Here is a 12994-nt window from a genome sequence, read left to right on the forward strand (position 1 = left end):
GATTGGACTTCTTCACTTGAACCTTCAAAGGAGCACCTTCTGTTTGCATGTTCACCTCTACAAAAATCACATCTAAGTTCCTGTACCTGACTCACGTTAGCTTTATCTAAGCTACTTTTAACTACCTTTTTATTTAACAATTCAATATGGGCTAAAAGTACAATATGGGTATCAACAACTAACATACCTTTAAGCGTGCCCACAATTTCGATTTTTACTAACCATTAACTTTTTGAATGGTACTCATTCATACACATCTTCTCAATGAGGTCTTTCACTTATGGTTCAATTACTAATTGGATAGTGCCTCTCGCGGAAGTATGCAACAACATACGTGTTTGAATCTTGAGATCTTTAATGAAATTTTGCATTTGCTCCATGTTATTCATATTATGATTCGGGTATCTGCGTAACAAAAGTTTGAATCTTTCCATTGAGTCACAAAGCAACTCAGTTTGTTGTTGCTCGAAATTTACAATCTCTACTCTACGCTCGGGAAATTGAGTTGTAATGAAGAATATTTCTAGGAATTTGTTCTCCAATTCATTCCAAGTTCGAATTGTTTCATTCGGAAGACAAAGTAACAAATCCTTATCCCTTCCAATTAGTGAGAATCCAAACAACCTCAACTTAACTTAGTCTTCAGTGACATCAGTTGGTTTGCATATTGAAGTTATTTCGTAGAAGTGTACAAAATTCTCTCACAGATCTCTAATCGCGTTCCCGTCGAACGGATTGTCTAGTAAACTTGAAAGCACATAATTCTTAATATCAAAGTTAGTAGGGTCTATCAGTACAAACCCTCTCGAAACTTGTCCTTCATTGATTCTTTTATAGTAATCCCCCATAGTTTGGTGTGGTATAGCTTCCATGATGATTTCCTCTTCAGAGTTATGATAAATAAGAGGTGAATCTTCAGATAAGATCCCTTGAGCTATATTTGCTTCCATGACTTCTCTCCTGATGGTGAGTGCGGTTCTTTCAATTTTTGGATCAAACAGTGTCAACGTCGATCCTGAGTTGCATATACACAAACAGGAAATACCTCAATAGCACTATGATTATTAAGGAAATAAAACGAAAATTAAAAAAGACTAAAAATAAAACGTTGCATATGCAACAACGCAAAAAACAAGATGACTTCTCGACAAGTGAATCGATAATGTTGGAGTAATAAAAAAATTGAATCCACATGGACTGCTTTTTAACAAGACAAAATATGTGCAATGTATAAAAAATAGTATGGGGGTTGAAGTTTGCAATGCGAAAAGTAAATAAGAGTTTCAACATAATTACGAAAGCGGTCAGCTTGTGGTTAGAATCCCCTATTTCTCTATTGTTAATATTTGATGCCTTATATGAATGATCTTATCACTATAACCCCACAACAAATTAACAAAGCCGCTATAACCGATCCCTCCCGAAATAAATCACTAATCAATATTATGAACTTCCTATCCCTAGTCCACCAACGTAAGCAGGATTAGGCGATGCACAAAATGTTAATTCCCTATGCCACTACTTGGGGTCTCCAATTCTTATTCAACCAGAGTAAGTATAACAATTGCCCTAGGTCTAACACATAGACTAATGATCAATATTCCCTATGTGCCCACAATCAATTTAAAACAGTATCTCGCATAAAAAAATATTAAGAACAATAAGCAATTGAATGTGATTATAGATCAAAAGATTCATACAAAGTTAATTAAACATATTACCCAACAATATTGAAATAATTTTATCATAACACAATCTCACCTAGAGGAGCTTAGCTACTCATAATTCATATTACAATACCAAAGTTGATAGATGAAAATAGAATATGAATTCCCTAGAAGTCATGACCTCCAATGGCTTCAAAGGCCCTATAAATCACCTTTGATGCTATAAAAATTGTGCCTTACTGTCCAAAATTCATAATCCCTATCAAAGTGCCGAATTTCCCCTTATAAATAGCTCAAAATGGATCACATGCGTCATAAAAAGCCCAGAAAAATGCGTAATCACGCGTGTGCTGTCTTGCATCGCGTGCATAATGCAGCTTTTATGGGACTATCGCGCATGCGATGATGCGCGTGCTTTTATCAAAGTTGCACTCTTTTTCTCCCTTTTTCATCCAAATTTTCACTAGGTCCAATTTCTTCACACTTATATATATTTTTCTCATTCTTTGGTCTTTTTTCTTCCTTTTGGCTCATCTTTCACTTGTTTTAATCTGATACTTCGACTAAATTCATCCAATGAAGGATTGTCATCATGTACCCAGATTCAACCCTAAGTTATTATTTTTGTACTTTAGTCTTGGATGTACTTATGTATCACATTAAAGAATTGACATTGGAATGTATGTTTTTTTGTCGGTTATGATCTTACTTGAAGAGTTAAGGGAGAGATTAAACGAGAGGTTGGAGACTTATACGAGTCTTATAGGTGTATGACTTCCGCCTAAGCAGGTGTACAAATGATTATATGAAATATAAGCTTAGTAAAATGAGAAGTGTTTACAATTTAAAGGTAACAGAATGTCTTGATTATTTCTTTGAGATACTTTCTTTAATGTAGCACCATACCTTGCTTTGACATTTAAAATTCCATGCTTAAGAAATAACACAAATTTTCCAGATCCGACATTTCAAATTCCCTCTTTATCAACTTTTTGAACTTCGACAAGTTCTCTATGCTATTTCTAGTTACTAGTAAGTCATCGAAATATAAACATATGATTTTTATATCTTGTACCACAACCTGAACATAGACACCATACTCAAACTTGCATTTTATGAATCCCAATTCGACCAACTATGAGTCGATCTTCTTGTTCTATGCCCTAGGTGTCTACTTGAGACTATAAATGGCTTTGTGCAACTTGTACACTTTCTTTTCTTCCTCTCGTATAACAAACCCCAGAGGTTGTGTCACATATACGACTTCATCTAGGGGACCATTCAAAAATGTTGATTTCACATTTAAGTGAAATATCGACCAACCTTGCTTGCTTGCCAAGGCTACCACATTTAACTTTTTTATTTTATTTTATTTTTCAAAATAGAGTGCGAAGTGTTCTATTGTACCAAAAATAAAAGTAACTAAAACCTTAAAAAAAACTACTCCAACCGGTTAATAATGTTTAAGGATGCATTTCACAACGAAGCTATTCATTAATCTCTAAACGTGTTTAATTTATTTAGTATCCTTCAATTAATTACTATGACCTAGTTGAGCTCTAGCTAATATATATTAACTTTACACACTTTGTCATATAAAAGCAAGTCTTGAATAGCTGTTTCGTATATATGTTCCAATCATTTGCTGTCAGACAGTGCAAGCAAAAAGACGACGAAGCCGTAGCTGACCAACTTCTTTTTTATTACTATTTATAATTATTATTTTCACGACTCAATTGGCTATATTCTATCGTAGCAAACATACAAGTTAAGTACAACGAGGCTAACATATATATTATTAACGTATAGAGCATGGAAAATTTTCAACATTATACAATTTTTGGAGTTTGACTTCGCTTAACAGCTCATATATCTAATACTATAATATAAGCCTCCAAGATCATGATGTTGAGGTGCGTATATTCTCTCATATAATTTTTATTTCATGCATTTAATTGAATATATGACTGAATTGGGAGTAACGACATGGCTAAAAACATGGAAGCTTCACAATGTCGGAGTGTGTGACGAATGAGGATACCTTTTTTTGGATAACAAGATAGGGACTTTTTAGAGCTATGAAAGCCGTGATGAAAATTTTAGACATTTGAAGAAATATTTAGAAATAGAGATATTATTGTTTAAAGATGGTCGGAAAAGATTCTAGACGATAAATAACGTGCATAGGTAAAAATCACAAATAAATTGTAGTAGTGAAATAAATTTCTAAAATCTCTTTGGTAGATCAAATGACAGCAGTCAATAGTGTGAAGATTTACGTGATTTTCAATGAAAACCATAACAGTAAAAAACAGTTAAATTGCGAAACATTTAAAATATTGGCAGCTTAATAGGTATGAAAAGAAAAAGTAATTAATATCATCTATTAGAACTTTATAACTCTTAATAGTGAAAAGAAAGACTAACTTAAAAATACAATAAAGGGTGTGGCATGACTGTGACATCCTCTCATAAGCATTTTCTTTACTACTATTTTAGTTGTAATTATGACTAACGCTACATAAGCCCGAGCAAATACATGGGGATTTAAAATAACGTGGAAAATCTCATTTCACTTCAAAATCACTATAATTCTACTATGTTTTTATATAATGGACGTCACAATGCCCAGAAGCGGAACAAAAATAGTACACAAGAGCTTGAAGAAATGAACTTTCAGTCAAAATTGCTCCATAGTTAGGAAGGATTTTGTGTAGTTTGATTTTGTTTATTCAATTTAACACGGTGCTGAGTTTTGATGAAAAACCACGTGATATATGTGTAGTATTTTGATCATATATGAAATTTTGTAAGCCTGGTCGAAGGGTAACAAACGGAAAATGAATTATATAACATACAAGACTAGAACTTTTATGAAGAGATTGAAGTCTAATTTAAACGGTAAAATTCTAGTCACATGAAATATCGTTGAAGTCTAATCAAAGTCAACTTGGGTTATAGTATCTATACATCCTTTCACATGAAAATCCCAAAGATCTTTTATTTCATGGTCACTCAAGGTTTTTAATATTTTGGTGTTCTCGTCACATGCATCAACAATAATCATTGGATAAAATAATGTGGAAGCGAAAAGAAAATGTACCTGGTTTTGAAGAACGAATGAGAACTCTGAAAATTGCTTAAAAGAGAGAAATACTTTTTCCAACGGATGATAAACAATGAGACAAAGAGGTGGTTTTAATTATGTGTAACTCTTCTTAAAGGGATTTAAACGGTATAAAATGCTTCAGGTCACTAAGGCGGAGAAAATTCCCATAAAAAATCATCATTACTAAGGAAGAAGAAAATCTGATAAAGATACATTGTCATTATTAAAGACACGTCACCATAAACAAACACCACGACGTGAGTGGATTGGGGAGAATTTTAAACGAAATTTTTCGGGCTTCTTTTTCTCGAGAACTTCAACCTTTTAGATCTCATGCTCGGGAGGCTTATGTACATCTCGTAAAATTAGTTGATCAACCGAGGTATGAGATCGACGAAGCCTATTTAGACATGTGAGTTCTTTGAGGCTGAGTTGGCATGATGACCGAGTATGGTAGGGTTAACAAATAAGATAGTTGGGATGTCATCCACCAGATCGAAATTCGGTTAGGATATCCGAGTAAACGAGGTGTATCCGACCTCCCATAAGTCGAGAATCGTTCAATTAGTACAAGTCAGAGACAATGCCAAGATGCCATTTGAAGAGTCATAGGAAACAATTACATGGTGATATATTATGGTAGGGAGTTATAATTAGTGAAGAGGAGGACGTTACATGGAAACTATAAGGGCGGAAGACGTTATTGATAGGTGAATTTATGAAGGATATTGAGAGTCAAGCAAAATGGGGAGAGACGGATATGGAGATCTATAAATAGGAGGATGTTCCGAGGGAAAATGACAAGCAAGAAACAAGACTAATATACATAACAGGCACCCCAACAATTCATTTAAGCTCTCTTTGACTTAGAATAAGAAAGTCAACCTTTTAATGTTTTTTAGCAAGAACAGATGACATGAGGTTATTTCTTCTTTTTCTTTCTGTGTTTATTTTACGTGCTCTGATATGTAACAACTCGGGGAAACGTTTGTGATTTATCTTTTGTTGTATTGAGTAGAGAGTTAAAGTCTACTCTCATGGTTGATATAATGAGGTTTTGAAGAGATTTCATTTATGATTTCGTATGTGTTAAAGTCTTTGAAATTAAATGTTTTTTTGAATGCATGCTTTGTTGATGAGAAATTTCACTGCGATGATACCCTAAGTGAAGGTGAGAATGCGAAGGCACCCTAAGAGAGGGTGTTGATTATTGTTACTAATGTTAAAATCTTACAATGCATGTATATTTTGATTAGAGAATATGTGACATCCTATTTGATTGTGTGAATACTCTGATTTTTCTGTTTATATATGCGCGTGGAAAATAGGGTGTTACAAGCCATACCTCGTCAAGAAAAGCGTTATATATAGTTTTAGGTTCAATTTGAGAGATGAAAGCATAATACCTAAAGAAACTATTAACTTGAGTTCTTTTACGTACACCTTTTCTGATATCGCCAAGTATTTAATCCAACGAATAATTTTTCACAACAATCCAATTTGGAGGTAGCTGAGGTGATTTATTTTGTTTATTTTCCTCTTGTTTGATTCCCTCTTTGTCTTCAATAATGACCTATTTAGTTGGTGTAAGAGGATCCTCTTTAGGAATATCTTTGTTTACCAAACTTTCCTTCATCACACCTGAAACATTAGAAAAACTACTTTTCCCCGACTTTTGGGGCACAATCTCATCAAAAGCTACATGGATAGACTCTTCTATAGATGACGTTCAACGATTGTAAACTCTACATGCTTTACTCGAGGATGAGTACCCTAGAAATTATACCTTCATCATACTTTGCATCAAATTTACCAAGATTATCCTTTCTATTATTCAAAATAAAACATTTGCAACTGAAAGCGCAAAAATAGGAAATATTAGGTTTCTAACCTTTAAGTAGGATGGGTCGAATAACCATCTTGTTTAAGAAATAACATGCGGTATCAATCGGAACTGCCTAAAAGTACTTAGGAAAACTCATTTCTAGAGATGTCAATGGGGAACTAAATGTACAGAGGATTCTTCCCCGCTCCCCAATTTTTCCCCATCCCTGTCCCCAATCCCCGCCACGGGGGAATACTTTTCTTCATCCTCATCCGCATAGATCCCCATAGAGAATTGGATATCCATAGAGATCGAAACTTAAAAACATATATTTTTTGCATTTCTTTTTTTAAAAATAAAAACACATCTTGCAAAAATACTTGCATGTTACGAAAAGGTAACCACTAATTTACTAATTGAATAAAAAACATGTTACTAATTGAAGTATAGTGAAGTTGAAGAGTAATTATCATAAGTACAATGAACAAAGGAGTGTGGTTATTGTGATGATGACGACAACATAGGAGATGAGGAATTGAGGAAACAAAGAGAATTAAGAAAGGAATAAGAGGATACAATGTGTACGTTGTATGTAATGAGTGCACGTTTTAGGGTTGTGGGTACTTGGGTAGTGAAACAATACATTATACAATAAACCAAAAAGTTAAGGGGATCCACTAATGACTTTTCATTTCCTAATATATTAATTTTTTTTATAAAAAAAGATGCAAAATTATATAATTATATATTATATATTATATCATATATAAAAGTTAAATAATATGGTTGGGTCGGGGAATCCGTAGGGGGAAGGGTACTTTCCCGGTCCCTGTCCCAAAGTGTCATATGGGGGAATTTACCCTCCATCCTCATCCCCACGGGGGAAAAATCGCCAACTTCGGAGCCTCAAAAAGATAATCCCCACGAAGATCCTCATTAACATAGGCAAATTCAAATCCCTACTCATTTCTCTTATAATTGATCAATCCAATTTTGATAAAAACACGATATTTGCGCTAAACAACACCATTTTATTATGGAGTTCTCAAACATGAGAAGTTATTGTAAGACCCTAATTTTGACCCTAATATCCCTCATGCAATTTCATCATAAGCATTAACATTGAGATCATACCTTGGCCTCCACCTTACCCCTTTTTCATTGGGTTTGTTTTGGGAGAGATCACCAAACACTATGTGATTGTATCATACATGTATATTATCATTTTACTAACCAAAATACCAAAAAATATGTCTTTGAATTCGCCTAACTCTTTTGTAGGTAAGGCATGACCCCATTGATTTATCAAGTTCATATCTAGGGTTTGAGACCCTCATGACAAAGAGCACAACCATGAATTGATCCAAGAATGGTTATGAGCGTCATATATGAGTTCCACTGATTCCTACATGTTATATTGATCAAGTATTCTTTAAGAGTTTGAGGGTGATTTGCCTTGGAAACCCTAGTTTGACTGGGTATCTGTAAGACCCCAATTTTGACCCTAAGATCCCTCATGTAATTTCATCATAAGCATTAGCATTGGGATCATACCTTGTCATCCTCCTTACCCCTCTTTCATTGAGCTTGTTTTGGGAGAGATCACCAAGCACTTTGTGATTATATCATACTTGTATTTTATCATTTCACTAACCAAAATATCAAAAATATGTCTTTGCATTTGTCTAACTCTTTTGTAGGAAGGACATGATTCCATGGATTCATCAAGTTCACATCTAGGGTTTGAGACCCTCATGAACAAAGAGCATAACCAATAATTGATTCAAGAATGGTCATGAACATCATATATGAGTCCCAATGTTCTCTACATGTTATATTGATCAAGTTTTCTTCAAGAGTTTGAGGGTGATTTGCCTTGGAAACCCTAGTTTGACTGGGTATCTTGAGCAACTTCTCCAACAAGCTATCTCACCAATTGATCAAATTTCTCAAGGGACACTTCAAAATTCATCATCTTATGCATATATGATCTACCATGAGCCAAGAAAGTCAAGAGAATTGGAAGTTAGCAAGTTGGTTGATGGTGGTTGGCCAGATGAATTCATCTGATCAAAACTGGGTCTCCCTAGACCCTATCTCCTATAATTTTCACCATATGAAAATGATTCCAAGAGAAAACTTACTATAAATGATATTCCAAACAACTTTCATGTTGAGACCTAGAGCTATTTTTGCTTGTAAAATCATTTTCTATGTTGAAACATTATACGTCATTTTGTCTAAACCCTAATTTGAAAGTCAACTTCCCAAGGCCATAACATGCTCAATTTTTATGAGATGAAAGATTTACAATTCACACAATCAAATTAAATGTGTCTACTTCAAATTTGATGTTTGGAGTGGAAGCTAATTCAACTTTGTTGAGCATGTGATATGAGGTTACATTATAGGTCACTTTTGACCTATACCATTGACCAAGTGATTTTTCAAAACTTCAAAAATGCATAAATCTATCCTTTCAAATCCAAATGACATTAAATTGGTGACCATTGTTAAGGTCTTTGAATGAGCTAAAACTTTGATGAAGACACGTTTCTCATTTGAAGCTCATATAAAAAGTTAAGTAAGGTGGAATATTGAGACATATGGTTTGACACTTAGAAAAATTTTGATACAAAAATTTCCAAACTTCCACCTTAAATTTCTCCAAGTTCCATGCTCCAAATGAAAACATGTTGAACAAGAAAGTTGTTCCTATTGATCTCACCTTTCCAAAGAGCTCAAATTCATTTATTTTGGACAAGGAATGCATAGGTTGCACATGGAATGAACATGGTGACATCACTTGGCAAGGATCAAACTTCAAATCCAAATGCACACTTGCCTTGCAATCCAAGCTGAATTCATACTATCTAACACTCATTTGTGGACTTATGGCAATGATTTTATGGGCCTATGCGCACCCATGCACCCGTGAATCATCAATGAACAAATTTGGAAAGTGATTTCAAGTGTGCAAATATCAATGGTTTCAGCTATAAATAGAGCCTCATATGCTCAGCAATGAAGGCACATTCGCGCTAGCTTTGATCCCCCATCTCAAACTCTCACTTTGTAAAGGATAAACCTGAGAAATTCATTTGAATTTATGGTTGAATTTCCACTATTTTGAAATTCAAATCTCCAGGAATCCACAGCCTTGTAAGCTTCCAATCCTTCTTCTGAAAGCAAGTGGAGTAAGATCAAGCACAAGCAAGATCAAGATCAGTTGAATCCAGACCTCCATTGAAGGTATTTTCCAGAAATTTTGATCTCTTCGATTCTCTCAAATTCTTACTCAATTCTATTGATTCTTTGGTTGTCTGAAGTCCTACCAATGCAGGCAAGAAGATTGAGTTGCTTTGAGGCCAAATCGAAGCAACTCAGTTCATGTACCTCAAATTTCAACTCCATATATCTCTCAATATACTTGGAGTTAGAGTGAATTGAGGCCAGATTCGAGCTCAATGCCATTTTTACTTTGAAATCATGTCCTGGTTTTTAATTTTGGTAATGGTTGATGGTGGACCAGTCCGGTGAGGTCCACTGGAGAAGAAGACCGGAGCTACATTTCCGGCCATGCGCTGACATGTCTCACAACCACAGGATCCTCTTGTTTTGTTTTAATCACGATCGTCCCTTTTAAATAACAATGTTGTGGCGCGCTGACTTAGGTCCATCGTGGATAGCACGTTTTTGGCCACTTGATCTGCCACCTTAATTAATGAGGGAGATCAAGTGGTCCACGTTTTTTCTGATATTTTAATTTTCATTTTAATTGCATTATTTTCAATAATTCATATTAAATTCAATATTGATCCAAAAAATATGGGGCTTTCACCAAAAAATTTCAAATATTTTTCTCTTTTATATTCTGAATTAAAATTAATTTTTGGATCATTATTAATATTTTTCATGAATTAATTGATCTTTCATTTGTTTTTAATAGTTTAAAAATATTTTTAAATGTCCAAAAATTATGAAAATTTTTCTCTGTTGGTTCTAAGTGTTGCCCGCAATTTTGGTAAAACCTAGAGTGTTCACAAGATGTTACATGTGATGTCTTAATATAAGATATTTTGTACCTGCTGAATGTTTAAAATATAATTATACCGGATTTTTCCAGGATGTCAGACCCGATGTCATGACATCTGTATACAGAACATTCAGTATGAATGTTATGTATTATGTGATTGCGTTTTTAATGGAAATTTGTGTCTGATTGATGAGTTGATTGAGCACGCGATCAATCAGTAATTACAACGTGATTAACTTATTTTACAAAGAGATATAATCAACTGTCATGAGAAGATATGAATGGAAAATAGTTTTAGGGTTTTATGATGTCCAAGCCCAGCCAAATGCTTCTATAAAAAGGACATGGAAAATCTGATTTGATACCCAAGAAATAACGAACGAAATATTAAGAAAGAATAAGGGTTTTAGTCTTGTGTGGTCGTGTGGATTGTAACCATTCAAATCATCCATAGATGATTGAATTGGTCTGATTTTTGAGTTGTAATTTGTCACTCTAAGCTTTTAAGCATGAGTGTGTGTCTACTTGATTGAAGCTGCTAAGTAAGATCAAGTGTGTGTCTTTGAAGAGTGTCTTCTTTTCATTGTAATTCTTGTTTATATCACTGGTGTGATTGAGGGGGAGTGAATGGGATCTCATATCTAAGAGTTCTTAGGTAGAAGTCACACGGGTAGAGATTAGGTGAAAAAGACTGTAACTTGTGTTGTTTACTGAGAGTCTTTGAACTGATTCTATTTAGTGGATTTCCTTCCTGGCTTGGTAGCCCCCAGACGTAGGTGAGTTGCACCGAACTGGGTTAACAATTGCTTGTCTCTTGTGCATTACTGTTCTTTATCTTTTATCCTGTTTGTATTATTCAGATATTAGTGTCGTGACATTGCCTTCGACATCTCATATCTGATACCAGAATTTCATTCTCCAAGGACCTTTGATCTTGTTTGACCTATGATAAATCTAATGGCCATTTCTTGGGTGTTTTGATGAGATTTTAGGAATTGGACAAACCATATTTAATTTAAATGCACTATTTTAGTATTTCTAATTTGAATAAATGCCAAATAAATTTGTTAACCAATTATGATGACTTGTTTATGTTTAACTCTTGTTGTTAGGCCTTGGTCAAGGTTGATTTGACTTTGTCAAATTAATATCGTTGGATTTAGGGGATTGATGGAATGTATGTTCCATCTCCCAAAATGAATGGATGATATTAATTTGGTAAAAGTCCTCCTTTAACCAATTTGTGTTTTGATTCATTCCCCTCCCACTTCATCTTATTCCCTTTCTTCATTCATTCATTCCATTTGGCTTATGATATCTCAAAGTCCTAAGGCTAGTTGATTGAAAAATCAACATAAGTATGGATGAGATTAGGCCACCTCTTTTGCAAATTATTTTTGTTTGTGGTATGTTTCATGAGCATAGTCCATTATACTACGTCTCTAACATGCATTAACACCAAAATTCTATTGCCCAACCTCAAATAGTTGTGACTTCTACATAAGTCCAATTACGATTGCTTAAAATAGCGTTAAATTTGTGACATAAAAGGCATAAGAATTCTAGTTAGTGAGATTGTAAGTATCCCCTCTTTCATGGTATTATGTGGAAACTTGGCCTTCTTTCCTTCCTTTGGAAGATGTTTTGGCTCAAGGATTCATGCTTGTGATAAGTGGGTTGAGTGTTCTCCAAAGAATGTCTTGAAATGAAAAGCAAAAGCAAAACAGTACTAACTTCTAACCAATTAACTACTAACCTTTTAATTTCAAGCTTTTACTTTAATGAAATTTACTTTTAGCACTGTATTTCATTTGCCATTGTTCATATCATTCTAATTGTTTATGTTAATGCAATTTTCACTTTGTCCATTTGGACCATATTGTGTGCTATATTCTGTTTGTGTGGTCTTTGACCATTAACTTACATAATAATAACAAAAACCCTAAAAAACGTTTTGAGTGGACTGTTGGCTTGATCATTGGATTCATGAATTTCATATGAATATCCTTGAAATTGCTAATGCCTCAGAAGCTCTGGGAGAGAAGATGTAAGATGAAAAATTAGTAAGGGAAATACTTAGGTCACTCCCCAAGAGATTTGCTATGAAGGTGACAGCCATCGAAGAGTCTCAAGACATCTCAAATATGAGAATTAATGAGCTAATTGGATCCCTCCAAACATTTGAGATGGGAATGTGTGATTGATCTGAAAAGAAAGCCAAAAGCATAGCCTTCATGTCAAACACTAAAGGGGAAGAGGAGGAAGGTGGTCAAGATATTGATGAAGATCTGGCAAATGATGTAGCAATGCTGGGAAGACAGCTCAACAGACTTATGAAAAAAATGGATGTAAGATCT

Source organism: Lathyrus oleraceus, chromosome 6 (genome assembly GCF_024323335.1).
Source record: "Lathyrus oleraceus cultivar Zhongwan6 chromosome 6, CAAS_Psat_ZW6_1.0, whole genome shotgun sequence".
In the NCBI taxonomy this organism is placed as follows: Eukaryota; Viridiplantae; Streptophyta; class Magnoliopsida; order Fabales; family Fabaceae; genus Lathyrus; species Lathyrus oleraceus.